Source organism: Cryptomeria japonica, chromosome 3, assembly GCF_030272615.1.
Source record: "Cryptomeria japonica chromosome 3, Sugi_1.0, whole genome shotgun sequence".
NCBI classification, from domain to species: domain Eukaryota; kingdom Viridiplantae; phylum Streptophyta; class Pinopsida; order Cupressales; family Cupressaceae; genus Cryptomeria; species Cryptomeria japonica.
The window spans coordinates 699,904,017-699,920,208 of record NC_081407.1 but is presented as its reverse complement, the minus strand read 5'-3'; positions in this window follow the sequence as shown (position 1 = coordinate 699,920,208).

The window sequence follows — 16,192 nt, the reverse complement described above, 5'->3', positions numbered from 1 at the left end:
AGAAAGGCTCCATTCAATGGGTATCAATGGACCCAGTAGATGTCCTTTATGCCTAAATCAGGAAGAGACTGTAGATCATCTTCTTCTCCATTGCAAATTCTCCACTCATTGTTGGTGGTATTTCATGGGAAAACTGAGATTATTCGGCCCCTTCCCAGCAGGGCTGGACAAATGGTTTTTGTAATGGCCTAAACTGGTAGGAAAGGCAATTTTTTCTGATTTGCTCTTCATCCTCCCATCACTTCTAATTTGGGAAATTTGGAAAGAAAGGAACCATAGAATCTTCCAGGATAAAGATATAGGCCCTCGGTCTCTTTGTGCGAAAATTAAGAACCACCTAACTGAGCTCCTGAATGTGGCGGCCCAATCCAAAATACTTAAGAAAAATTTATTCACAGACTGGGATTGTAAGATTAAGATAGCTCTTCCAAACCTACTCATCCCTCTGATTTTTAGTCTCTGCTCTCTAGTGGATCGGACCAATCCAAGAGCGAGGGTGATTTGGGACGCACTAGCAGTTGGGTGGAGCAAGGTAAACTTTGATGGTGCTTCTGTAGGCAATCCAGGCCAAAGTGGTATTGGTTGCATTCTGAGGGACTCTAATGGTCTCTATATAAAATAAATCTCCGAAAATATTGGAGTGGCTACTAATAATGAAGCGGAATTCAGAGTGGCATTAAGAGGTCTTCAACTAGGGAAGGAGCTTGGGGTGCAAAAAATTCATTTGGAGGGTGACTCATTAAATGTCATTAACGCGATCCGCTACAATAGCACCCCTTGTTGGTGCCTTAACCAGTGGCTTCAACCGATCCTGGTGTTGCTTGCTACCTTTGATGAATTTTGGATTAGCCATATCTATAGAGAAGGCAATGGTGAAGCTGATAGACTTTCTAAATTGGCTATAACCATTAGTGACCCCCCCTGAAGATCCACCAATGATTTTTGTTGTTGGGACGATTGACATGCTCTCCTCACTCAAGTTGGGTCCTTTGAAATATGGTGTGTACCGGTGGGTCTCCTGATAGGTGCACGATCCCCATTTCTATCTGCCCCCTCAGGCTGTGGAGAAAATCAGTGCTCTACTCTTTGATAGCCGTGATTCCCCCTCTCCACTTGTTGGTCTTGTTTTTGGTGGAAAGATCGATAGACTGCCTTGTTAACCGGTTAAGGTCTCCTCTTATCATCGTGATGTGACGCATTGCCGACACTATTGATTAGTGCCAACTTTTGGCTGGTGGCTATTAAATACAAGTGCACTTGAGTATCCATTTACGACTGTATCCTTTCAAGATTTTATGATCACTTGATGCTTAAAGTCGATCGACATCAAGTTGAGGAGTTTTGGAGCAGAGGGTTAGTCGGATACCAACATCTCACGCATGTGGGCATTTATTGGAGCTGCAGGTGCAGGGTGTCATATTCTTTGGTTTGATTTCTTTCTATTTAATAAAGGAATACCCCTTCTTTCCACCATATTTTGCTTTCCTCTCTTGGCAACTCGATATGGAGACCCCAATCCTCCTCGAAGCTACTTGTCGATAGATGGCTTTCCTAGGCGAAATCACGGACATGCGTCTACAAGAGGTCATTTTCTCTCGAAATTCAAATTTCTCTTTGAAACTACAATTATTTAGATACAAGATGACTAATGATATTACTATGTCTAACCACATAAGCAATTTGAGATCTCTTAATTAAACAACTAGCAGAAGTTGGCATTGTGGTTCATAAAGAAGATAAAGCTAGTTTGTTGAATAGTTTACCTTCCAAATATAAAAATGTTATATTTATTCTTAGTCAGATCTTGTGATAGACTTTAGAAGATGTGATTTCAATGCTCTTAGTTGAAGAAAAGAGTGCAATTTAATAGATTTAAGAGAAGATGCTTAGCTCGAGCTTGCATTATACTAAAAAAAATGATGGGAAAGAAAATGTTAGGTACAAATGAAATTGAATGTTACTATTGCAAGAAATTATGTCATACTATAATTAATTGTAAAATTCATGCAAATGACCTTCTCAAAGGTAAAGTTGAAGAATTGGTAAATATAGTTATTGTTGGGGAACCACTAGATGTTGTTAGTGATGATGACATCATTGAAGATAAATAACTTGTTCTATTTTGAAGAGGCCAATTTTGTGAAGATGGAAAGAATACAAAAGATTAGATAGGTTTTCAGTAGTCTGAGGTGCTAATGGATCAGAGAAACTATACCTCGTGGAGGTTATGGGATATACATGTGAGGATCGGTGTCCAATAGTTCAGGGGAGATCCAAAAATCTAGAAGTTTAGCATCCTAACTTTACGAGGGTGATGAGTCACTTCATGTGCAAATGGTATCCAATAGTGTTGGGAACTTGGATGATAGTTGCATGACTATACTAGCAGTGGGAGCAACTTGAAGAAGTCTTACTAGACTATTAATTATTTTCAAAGAATAACTTTTGTATACACCTAAAAATGGTCTGAAGATAATTAATTAAATAAGCAATTATTTAATCAATCCCCCTTCCCAATTTAATTGAATTCATTAGCAATTTGATTAAATTCTCCCATTCATATACTTATTAATAAATCTAAGGATTTATATAATAGGTTCATTGCAATAGTCCCCTTTGATTCATTCCTTCTAATCCCCTAATTAATTAAAACAAATCAATTTATGAGTTGTTAAAAGTTAATTAGCCTTTTCCTATTATTTGAATTTCTAAATTTAAATTACCCACATGCCTCCTGACTTCTAACCACCTAACCTAACCATCCCCTAGCCTAACCATCCCCCTATCCTAACTTGGACATTCTAACCTCCTTATCCTAACCTCCCATGGTGTGGATATTCTTCCCTTGAGACACATGGCACTTTTACCCCATGTCTCCCCCCTTGGACACTTGCCCTCTTATGAGCAAGGCTCCTTGACACTTGTCACCACAGAGATGACAAATGTCCCTTCCTCCAACATCTTCTTCAACTTCCTCAATCTTGGCCATTGATATCTTCAGATCAGATCTGGACCGTTGATTCCTGCCACCTCAGCTTTGGCCTTGGAAATCCTATAAATATCACCCATTTTGGAGCAATATGGATTCCTTGCATTCATATTCTTAGCAACATTACTATAGGCAATTTGCATTTCAATTATCTAGTAATTAGCTTTTGGATTAATCATAACATGTTAATCTAGTTTCTTAGATCATGCATTTCATATCATTTTCATAATCAAACATGATCAAATAGCTACTCAACTCTTGATTTGTCACTTTGGAGGCCATCGCTCTGTCGAGAGCTAATCAATCCAACACCTTCAAGGTCCTCAAGAATAGAGGAAAATGAGACATTTCAAGGAAGGCTTATGGTTTGCATCTTAAATTTAGTTTTCAATTAAGCTTTCCATTATGTTTTTATTGTCTCGTTATATGTGTATGCCTTTCTTATGTACCACATTTTTAGCATCACATTAATTGGCACCCACCATGGGGCCTAGCCCCTTTGATCTTTAACAAGTTTGCTTGCAGGAAATTTCTTTGACAGGTTGATTAGCTCTTTCGGTGTGCAGATTAGCCCTCTCAGGCTCTCAAATCGTGTTCTTCCTCTCTATTGTAGCGTTCTAGAACCTAAAATGGCACTTATGGGAGATTCCTCAACTTTGTTTTTATGTTTTTCTCTATTTTAGCATTTTCAGTCTCTACCTTAGCATTTTTGGTATGTTCTATAGCGTTTCTGGTACATTTGACAACGTTTCCAGTCTGTCTGAGGACATTTTTGGTGTGCAAAATAGCATTTATGGTGTGCAGAGTAGCATTTCTGGTATGCAGAGTAGCGTTTTGGGTCCATTTGGCAGCATTCTTAGCACATATGATGGTGTCCTTGGTCAATTTGATGGTGTTTTCAATTTTTTATTGATTTGGCAAATATTGTATGTTGCATTCCTTATTTCTGCTTCTGGACTGTCATTTTTCTGAACCTAATTTATAGATTATTGGTTTTGCAAGTACTTATTTCGTTGTGAAAGGTCGGAGTCATAAACTATTTCTCCATCAAAGAACGAAATATAAAATACTAACCTTTGTTTGCAACCGTAGGATTTTGCACTTATTTTTGTTAAATTAGGCACATAGACTAATTACAATGGAAATGAACAAACATGTCTTATGTGTTTTGATGATAGGCAAAATTAGGCACATAGACTAATTACAATGGAAATGAATTTGATGATAGGCGAGTATGCTCTCACCTTTCTTAGGTGATCAGAAAGCCAGATTCATCTTTTTCTTTCAATAGTGCATATCTTTAGCGGGCCTGCCCTCCCAAGGAGCCTATAAGGCCAAAGCCATTAAGGTCAGTGAGAGGGGAATGACCCAAGTGGAAATGGCTAATGCCAAGTACTCCAACCCACTATAAAATAAATGTGATTTGATGCAAATCAAGTCAACGACAGTGCTCGGGAATAGCTCTCCTCCATACCTTCGGGTATATCAAACCTTGGTTTTCAAGGCTGGGAGACCTCTTAATTGAGTTTATACCTCGACGCACCGAACGAGTACTAGTTCCAATTAAAATTAGAAGCTACCTTGTTTACCTCTTAACATTATTAAATTCTTAGTGCATGGAGGGGGAAGAATCTCTCCTTAAGATACTCACCATATGTCCCTCTTGAGCGTATGTGCGAACTCCCCTTTTGAGACCTTATTTTTAGGCTCATAATGGGACTCTACCAGCTCTTGCAAAGGCAAAAACACAGGCGCCCTTTAGGGGGTGACAAGGTTGTGTGAGATTATAGGGTACCAAGTTGTGGGCTAAGAACTAATAATGAAGCCAATCTCCTTAGGATAGATTGATTGATGTGTTTTCAATTGTTCAAAACCCGTGAAAACTTGGGCTTTCTTTAAAGATTATTGAACATACACTTTATGTGTCCTTTGGGACAGAAATACAATTTGAATTTTGTGTTTGTAAGTCAAGTCAAGATATCATCCATTAAAATATAACAAAAATTGCAAACTCAAACTTCAAATTGTCAAATTCACAAGTTTCACAGCAGATTAGCTCTTTCAGTCCAAACAATAGCTCTGTTGGTCCAAATAGTCGCATTCACAATCCAAACATTAACTTTGTTGGTCCAAACAGTCGCATTCATAGTCCAAACAATAGCTCTGTTGGTCCAAACAGTCACATTCACAGTCCAAACAATAGCTCTGTTGGTCCAAACAATCGCATTCATAGTCTAAACATTAGCTTTGTTGGTCCAAACAGTCGCATTCACAGTCCAAACAATAGCTCTGTTGGTCCAAACAATCACATTCTCAGTCTAAACAGTATCTCTTTCAGTCCAAACAGTCGCACTTTAAGTCCAAACGTCAACTCTCTTGGTATGAATGTTAACTTTCTCATATTTCAACATTAACTCTCCAAGGTTGAGCACGTCAAAGTTTCTGGTCTAAATAGTAGAGTTTCTAGTCTAAACAACAGAGTTCCTCATCTAAACAATAGAGTTCTTAGTCTAAACAGTAGCTCTCTTGGTCTAAAGGTCAACTCCCTTGGTCTAATCAACAACTCTTGTGAGTTGAATGTCAAATTGCTCATGTTGCAACATTAGATCTCCTAGTTTTTACTTGTTAGGTCTAAATATCAGTTCTCTGAGTCTGAAAATCACAAAGTTGGGTCAAAATTGCAATCTCCTAAGTTCAAACACTTAATTTGTTGAGTCTACACATCATTATTTTGAACTTTAGAGTCAATGCATTGCAGAATAGCGTTTCTGGTTTGTTTCTCAGTGTTTATGGTCTGTTTCTCAGCGTTTCTGGTCAGTATAGAAGAGTTTCTGGTAATTTTGTTAGCGTTTATGGTCAGTATAGCAGAGTTCCTGGTCATTTTGTCAGCATTTTTGGTAAACTGCACCAAAATCAAAAAACAAAAACAACCCATTTCTCAGACAGTCAAACATAGAGACTAGGTCATCTTCTTGGGTCATTCAATCAGGTTATCTTCTGTCAAAACAAATTCAAGACTAGGCACGCTAAAGGTTCTCAAGTATTCACCTCAAACAAGTTTAAAAATCTAACACCTTAAAGTGCAACATCACATTTTCTTTGATAAACTGATCATTCAAAGATAGTTTCTCATCAGGATATATCATCCTTTATCACGAAACCATAATGCTTGATCAGAATAACCTCATTCTTTATCATAGGATATATCGTTCCTATTGAACTTGGTCATATCAAAAATCACAAAATTCGCACTCCAAAACTAAGATCGAAAAAAAAAACTTACAAATACTTGAAAAGATCATTTCCTCAACAATTGATCACTTATTGTGACACATTATTCAAGATTTAAATCTCGCAAAACATTCAAAACATGTGTATGCCCATTTTAACCAGGGCTCAAAGACGAAAGATTGCAGAAACAGAAATAGAAATGTTTGAAATCACTGAAGATTATAGTAACATGGAACACGAAGATGAAATACAAGTTGAAGAGGAAATAAAAGCACAACATGTTAGAGACATAAAAAAAGATCCTGAATTTGATAAATTTATGGAGAAAATATTGGAGGGAGAAAAGAAAAATATTTCCTAATGTTAGCAAAATTTGGTGCTACACTCCCCCAAGATTTTGATGTGAACAAATTGACACAAAAGAGAAGTGACCCCCCCTTAATAATGAACAATATGAGGATATTTTTGGTCTCAAAATTAATGACACGTCAATTCCTAGTAACATCAAAACCAATTAGGAAACTTACATTCCCAAAAGGGATGACGTAGAAATTCTAAATAACGTTAAATCCAATGAGGATACAAGAAGGGGTAGAGATGATACAAGAAGAGATCAAGATCCTCCTAGAATACAAAATTATGGCTATACAAGAACAAATCATGTTGATAATCTTATCACAACTCTCACACAACAAATACAAACACTGCAAACACAAATTCAAGATATGTAGAGAGGAAATGTTAGAAGATACTCACTTCAAGAAATCTGTCCTTATCCATTCGACATAAATATAAACATGATACCATTTCCTATAGGTTGTGAAACTCCTACATAAAAAAAATATGATGGAAGCACTGATCCCCAAGATCATATACGAGAATTTTGCAAAATGAGTATGGAGTTTGCAAAAGAGGATACCTACTTGATCAAATTATTTCCAAAAAGCTTAACTGGACTAGCTATGGAATGGTTCTCCAAACTTCCACCTAGAATTAGATCATTCTCAGAATTGGTGGATAATTTTGTTTCACAATACTCTTAACAACATACAACATGAAGTAACAAAGTTAGACCTATGTAATGCCAAACAAAAGAGTGGAGAACCTTTCATGACATTTTTACAGAGATGGAGACGGTTAGCTTCACGATATCCTCGTACAGTGCCAGAATATGAAAAATGGACATATTCATCGACAACCTAAATGATCAAATGAGTTATCATCTAAAAATGCAAGGACATCAAATTTTTGGAAAGATGATTGATATTGGAATATGAATGGAGGAAGCCTTGATAAAGAAGGGTGAGTTGAAAATATACAAAGGAGTTCACCCTCCTAACAACACTAACAACAACAACAATGATAAGCCAAAGTTTTGGAATAGAAATCATAATGTCGTCAACGATGGGATAGTGGATAACAATAATGTGAAACCAAAATAACTGGTTTTTAATTTATCCAATCACTTAGCAGCGACTTGGCAAAACAAAAATCACCAAAAAGCAACTATCAAAAATTTCTTTTGAAGGCAATTTACAAACATTGGTGAACCCCTTGGATCCGCATTAAAAACTCTTCTTACAAATAAATTGATTACTTTACCAGAAGCAAGAAACTTTGAACCCAAGGTAAAACCTACTTGGTGGAATGACAACCATTATTGTGATTTCCATCGAAACAAAGGACACCAAACAGATGCTTGTCAACGATTAAAACATGTCATCCAAGATTTGATTGATAATGGAGTGATAACTGTGGATGGACATACAACAAATGAATCTCACACCGCTTTCAAAACTCTGCTTCCTAACTATGAGAAGGGTGAATCATTAACAAGGCAGAATGGTAAAGGTAAAGAAAAGGTAAACTATGCTCATGCATGTGGTAAATGTGATCATGGTTAAAGAGAAACAACATCAAGAACCTGCTCATGCTATCACACGAAGAAAAGCCAAAGTTGTTTTGTCGGGTCCTACAACTAACACGTCATCCACTACAAAACAATACAGTCTAGTGGATCAATTACAGAAAACACCCGCACAAATATCCATCTTAGAACATTTAAAGCTTTCACCTGCACACAAAGAAATTCTAGAAAGAGCATTAGTCGATACAACAGTGTCCAAAGATCTTGATATAGATCAATTCAAAACCATGGTGGGACACCTCACAATCCCTCACTGCTTATCATTTATCGAAGAAGACGACATGTCCTTGCAACATCCCCATAACACTCCCTTGCATATTGAAGTCCTCATTCACAAGACACGTGTTAAATTTTTCCTAATAGATGGTGAAGTTGGCTTAAACATTTTCTCATTGAGTCTTGTTCGTGCTCTAGGTTATTCAGAAGATGCAGTTGATCCCCGAAAAAAGATCACCATCAAAGCATATGATGAAGAAGAGCATTCCTCTAAAGGAATTGTGATATTACCCATCAGAGTGGGACCTTTGTAAAAAGACATAGCATGCCAAGTTCTAGACTTGGATTTATCATACGACATACTCTTGGGAAGACCCTGGATACATGACATACAAGTTGTTCCATCCACATATCATTAGTTCCTAAAGTTTCCCTACAATGGGCAAGAAGTCTCGATCTTGGCAGATTCAAATCTATTTCAATATTGTAGTAATCTCAAACCATCTCAAGAAGTCATTGTTCCTCATAATAGGGAGGCATCATCTTCAAACACACAAACCAAAGAAAAATCATTTGCCTCAATTTTGTCAAGTATGAAAAACAAATGCAGCTAAGAAATCGAGGGAACAGAGAATATTCACTATCCCAATTACCACTTTCTCCTAAATCCTTTGGAAAACCATCAAACTCTAAACAACAACCAATTGTGAAACCTCTTCCAATATTTGATGGGGCATTTGTTAGTGCTGGGACCTCATAGGAAACAAAAGACAAAGATGTGTTACAATGGCTATACAAGGATGAATAAGTCCAAAAAAAGATCAACAATGTCATAATATCTACTGAAAAGTATGGAAAAGGATTTAACATTCTTCACAAAATGGGATACACTGGAACAAGTCCTATGGGAAAAAGAAAATAAGGTATCTTAGAACCTATCCAACCTCATACTCAACAGGCTACAGACAAAGCAGGCTTAGGGTATGGACAAGTTACTCTACCAGAAGACACATCGTCTATCCAACAACAAGAAGAATATAAAAAGAGACAAGAACAACTTGCAATTGAAAGGGAAGAGGCATCTGCCAAGCAACAAGCACAAGCAAACATGAAATGGCAAAAGAAGCAATCTCCTAATCAACAAGAGAAACAAACCAATGATACCTCCCAAGAAACATTAACTCTTAATCAAAACAAGAAAGAAGCTAATACAAGTCAAGGAGAGTTGATAGCAAAGTTCACATAACTCAATCTCAGTCCACAAGAAGTTGAATATGAAAGAAGAAAAGATATAGCAAGAAAAATAGAAGAAACACATCAAAATCTATATGAACAAATTTGTAGATTGCAAGCTGCAAGTGAGACAGATTTTGATGAATGGGAATGGGATTCATATCATTCTGAAGAATCAGCTGAAGAAAATTGCTTTGAAGAAGATGTAGGAGTCGATGTAGTTCACATGTATGCAGGGAAAACGTTAGGAACTAGCCCACTTAAATTAGAATCACATTCGACTGACTTGGACTTAATTGAGGATGATTAGGAGCTCCTTGTGCGAATTCATTCTGATGAGGGTACCGTTCTAGACATTGACATACATATCAAAAACTTTGACATATCTATCATGACCCTTGATACCCTTGAAACATCTCAACTTGAGGACCCCTTACCTCTAATCCACCTCGAACTTATTGATTGAGAAAATGAAGGACATGCTGTCATTGATACCTTTCTGAATGACCATGCCATATCTGTATATCTTAATGCAATCGAACCCGCAACAACTTTCACCAAGAATTTCAACAACGCATTTGCTAGTCAAGTGGGTGACAAATCTCCCAGTCGCAAAAAGAAAAATAAAGAAAACAATATCAGGTCTGATGCTGAAAACCATTTCTTGGTAACATTAGATCAAGAAAAAGTAAAAAGAAAGGATGCATCTAACGATGAAAACCTCCTCGAGGCACCGGAAGATGGGAGATTTGACACTTTACTTGAGTACTATCAAGAAAGGTCATGAATTTTGATTGAACCAATAGAGGCAGTTAACATTGGGACAACAAAGAAACCAAAGATCCTACATCCAGCAACTTCTCTGTCAGAAGAAGAAATGCAACAATATATGGAATTCTTCCAACGATGACAAATCAATTTTGCCTGGTCATATGCAGACATGCCAGGATTGGATCCAGAGCTTATTATGCATCACTTAAATGTCAGTCCAGGAGCTAAACTAATCAAATAGAAATTAAGGAAGATGCATCCACATATCGCCCTCTTGGTCAAAGCAGAACTAAAGAAATTACTGGATGTAGGATTCATCAGACCTATAGCATATCCTCAATGGGTATAAAACATCGTTCTTATTTCCAAACCAGATAAAAGTATCAGAGTATGCACAGACTTCAGAGATCTTAATAATGCATGTCCAAAGGATGAATTTCTTTTGCCTAACATTGACATCATTGTAGACTTAATGGCTGGACACTCCATGTTTTCTCTAATGGATGGTTTCTCTGGATACAATCAGATTAAAATAGCACCTGAAGATCAAGAAAAGACAACTTTCACATGTCCGTGGGGTACTTTCTACTAGAACGTCATGCCTTTTGGACTAAAGAACACAGGTGCCACATATCAGAGAGCTATGACAACGATATTTCATGACATGGTGCATATATTCATGGACGACTATGTGGATGACATATTAGCCAAACCATACAACAGAGAAGAACATATAGGGATATTGGAAAAGATCTTTGACCGGTTAGAATAGTTCAAGCTACGGCTAAATCCTAGGAAATGTGCCTTTGGTGTCACTTCAAGAAAGCTATTTGGATACATTGTTTCAGATAGAGGTATCGAAGTAGATCCAACTAAGGTCAAAGAAATCATGGAAATGACATCTCCCGATAATATTAGTCAACTCAGATCACTCCAAGGAAGACTTCAGTCAATCAGAAGATTTGTTGCTCAACTAGCAGATAAATGTCAACCATTTACTCATCTATTGCAAGAAAATGTTCATTTCAAGTGGGACCATCAATGTGAGGATGCATTCAACAACATCAAGGCATATCTCATGCAACCACCTATCCTAATGTCACCAATTCCAGGAAAGTCGTTGTTACTCTATGTATCGACCACCAAAGTATCATTAGGAATTCTACTCGCACAACAAGATAATGAAGGAAAAGAACGGGCCATCTACTACATCAACAGAACACTAGTGGGATACGAGCTCAACTATTCCCCAGCAGAAAAAGCATGCTTGGTGGTTGTTTTTGCTTCTCAAAAATTAAGACACTATCTACTATCTCACTCCATCAAGTTGATAGCTAAAATCGATCCATTGAAGTATTTGCTCAGCAAGGCAACATTAAAAAGACGATTATCAAAATGGATCATGATCCTGGGTAAGTTTAATATTGAGTATGTAGACAGAAATTCTATCAAGGGGCAAGTCATTACAGATCAACTAGCAGAGGCACCGCTTCAAGATGATCGCCCTTTACTCATTGAATTTCCCAATGCTGATATCCTAACGATCACCACAAAAACATGGCAATTATACTTTGATGGTTCATATACACAACATGGATCGGGAGCAGGTATTCTATTCATCACACCACAAGGTCATACAATTCCGAAAGCATACAAATTAAGCTTTCCATGCACCAACAACACAGCAGAATATGAAGCTTTGGTTACAGGTATCAAAATGGCTATAGAATGGAACATTACACAACTTCAAGTCTTTGGAGACTCTTAGCTCATCATCAATCAAATTAATGACGATTACCAAACAAAGGATGACAAACTAATGCCTTACAAAAAGGTGGTAGATGATTTTAAGAAGTGTTTTGTAGAAATAACTTTTGACCAAATTCCAAGGAATGACAACAAAGTAGCAAATGCCATGGCAACACTTACTTCTCTACTTCAGACACGGGAAAATCAAGAGCGTTATGAATTCCTGGTGGAAGAGTTGTTTTACCCTGCTCATAATTGTCCTGATTCCCAAACTATCTGTCAGCTTGTTGGGCATGATTCCTCCCGCTATGGCCAAACTTATACATACCTGAAAGATAACACCCTACCTCTCGATCTGTCAAAAACTCAAAAGAGAAACTTTATTCGCCAATCCTCCCATTATACTCGTGTCGCGGACACCCTGTTTAAACGGGGTCTAGACGGTACTCTTTTAAGATGTCTTGAATAAGAAGAATATGAGAATGCCTTAAATGAAGTCCATAATGGCATTTGTGGCACTCATTGAAGTGGTCTTACCCTTTCGAAAAAACTCATATGCTTGGGCTATTATGGGCCAATTATGGAATGAGATTCTTTTCAAATAGCTAGAACATGCAAACAATGTCAGATCCATGGGAATTTGATTCATGCACTAGCACAAGAACTTCATGCTTTGGCAACATCTTGGCCTTTCTTCCAATGGGGTCTGGATCTAGTAGGAAAGATAAATCCTTCTTTATCCAATGGTCACAAATTCATTCTTGTAGCTACAGAATATTTCACAAAATGGATTGAGGCGGTACCTCTCACAAATATCACAGGAAAACAAATTGTTGCATTTATCTTGAACTACATCATCTGTCGCTATGGAATACCCATGACTATTATCACTGATAATGGACGACCGTTCAAGAATCGGGATGTCCAAGAGCTATGTGAGAAATTCAAGATCCAAGACAGATTTTCCACACCCTACTATCCACAAGGGAATGGGCAAGCAGAAGCATCAAACAAAACTATTTTGAAAATCCTCAAAAAGATAGTGAATGATGCTGGTAGAGATTAGCATATTCAATTGAGCCTTGCTCTATGAGCCTACCATACTAGTATCCGCACACCAACAGGTGCCACACCTTTCTCTCTTGTTTATGGATCGGAATCAATATTGCCAATAGAAATAGAGATACCTTATCTACGAGTATCATTAAAAGGCCTTATCCCAGATGAAGAACAATGAGTATCTAGATTGCAAGAGTTAGAATTGATCCATGAACAAAGACAAAATGCCTTTGATCATTTAAAGGTATATCAGCAAAGAATGTGTCGAAGTTATAATCACAAGGTCAAACCATGAGTCTTTCAAGTTGGGGAACTAGTACTAAAGGAAAATCCACGAAACCAGTCAGATCGAGAAAGGAAAGTTTGAACCAAATTGGTTAGGTCCGTTTGTGGTCATAGCAGTATTTGGGTCAGGAGCATATCATCTATCAACACAAGACGAGGATTTGATCGAGGAACCCATCAATAGCATGCATCTGGAGAAGTTTTATGTCTGAAAAGGCAGAAAAATCCAAAAACAATGCAAAAGTAGAAAATCCAAAAACAGTGCAAAAGCAGAAAATCCAAAAATAGTGAAAAAGCAGAAAAAACGAAAAAACAGTGAAAAAACAAAATATACAAAAACAATTAAAAACAATTAAAAAAAAATCAAATATGAGATAAAGTGCAATAAACACAAATGGTGAAAACCTGGCAAACAAGCGTTATCTATGAGCTAGCTCTTCCATCTATTGGTTCATGCATCCTTCCACTTGCATTCATTTTTATCAGTGTTGTTCGTATCCATCATAAAGCCTTTGTACATACGCAGGCATCCCGGGTGATTTCTCGTAATGGTTTGGATCATTGTATATATCATAATAAAGTTTGTTTCTAGACTGGGGGCAAAATCTTGAACCTAGCTAGGGGCAAAAAATTTCATTGTTTTGAGATTACTCAAACAGGTAGAACAACAGTTAGGCAAAACTTGTCAAGCGAAAAACTGAGACACATCCAACGATGAACATAAGATCACATTGTCAACCATTAGCTATCACATATCAATCTAAACATGACAAACACATATCAATGGATGATATATCTTGACTCATGATTTTAACACTTTGACAATAATGGTTCAACTATTTTATCTTGATTTTCGCTATCATGATTTTTGAGTGACTCCAGGATGTCTTTGACTAGAGGAACAAGGAAGGAACATAATACTTTTCTTGTCTCTTATCTGTAAATTAATTGTTAATATGTGCAAAGTTGTCTCAGGACATGATCATTAGAGTATCATGGAAGACATTTCGGACTTGCATATAGAAATGGTTAATACTGTTTGTTTTACGCAAGTAATACTCAGGTCATCTTGGTTCAATTATACCTCGATGTTTGTGCTAACTTGCAATATCAAAACCCAGGAAAGTAGTGCTCAGGTCATCATGGTTCAATTATACCATTGATGTTTGCACTCACTTCTTACATTTTAAAGGCTCAATGATGAAACAAAGCAATGACCACATGATCGGTCCGATCGTCGCATTGCATTTGCATTTTTAAAGTAGATTTGCATTTCATTTTGCATGGGATCACAAAAGCTCATCTTATCCAAGGCCAAATCTATCACAGGAATCATCAATGTATCATCATAGGTGTATACACAATTAGAATGATGACTCATCTCTCCAAATATTGTCAACCCAACGCAAATCTTATGTTACCCCCTCAATAGAACCAACATCAGCAAATCTGAATCTTCCTGCAACCTGCTATCAACAAAATGTCAGTTCTTTGTCCAATCAACCTTATCAATTATATCAATCTCTCTCATTTAATCTATTCTATCATGTCTTATACATGATGTATCTTTCCTGGAACCAGATGTTCTGATCAAGTCTTATGCAGGATGTATCTTTCCTAGAACTAGACACTTTGATCTTCTTTGTCTTATATAGGAGGTGTCATTCCTGAAACCAGACTAAATCTCGAACTTATCAATCTAATCAATCTTATCAATTCAATCAAACTCTATCAATCATCACATCAAGAACCACATCAAAGTGATCGAATAACTCACACTTTCATCAACCACAGTTACAGGATTCATCCAATAATCTATCAGGAAATCAATTTCGCAAAGATCCAAAAACTCCAAAGGTCAATTATCTCAATTGATCTCCTGAGGGGGCATCATCGTATCACAATTTAGCAATCAATGGCTGGGGCATCCTATTGAACCAATATCACATCAACATCATCACATTGAGATTATTCTTTGAATCAACATGTCATCACACCTTGCTTCAAAGAGGGGAAAATGTATACACCTAAAAATGGTCTGAAGATAATTAATTAAATAAGCAATTATTTAATTAATCCCCCTTCCAATTTAATTGAATTCATGAGCAATTTGATTAAATTCTCCCATTCATATACTTATTAATAAATCTAAGGAGAAGAGGATGCAGGGGCTTTTCAGATACAAAGAGGAGAAATTGTGGAGTGCGGCACGCCTGATGCTAGGAGAGGAGGTGTCACATATCCATTTTTCGCTATCGGATGAACATGGAGGTGTATTCCTAGATATTGGCATGGGCATGCAAGTTTGAGCCGGAGGTGGAGAAAATCAAACTCACTCTGACAAAATTGATAGATGGGGAGTACCTAATCAACCTCGACTCCATTCTGGAGTGGGTAGTGCCTCGGACAGGCATTCGCATTAGGGAGGGAGACGATAATGAGGAGCTTCTGCCTTTTGTTAGAGGACCAGAAAATCACATAAAGGAACAATGTCGGGAACGAGCTCGCATTGGCTGGGAAGCCATGAAGCTCTGTGTAAAACTCATTAGGATGGATGAAGTACTAAAGGCCCTAAAGGTGGTGGCATGGATGGAGGTCGGGAGAGATCTACGAGATAGGTTCGAGGAAGGGCGAGCGGTCCAGTTTCTAGCAAGCCTAGAAGGAGACCCCGATTTTGGATGCTTGGAATGCATTCTGAAGATGAAAAACGAAGCTACAAAAGGCAAAGCTTT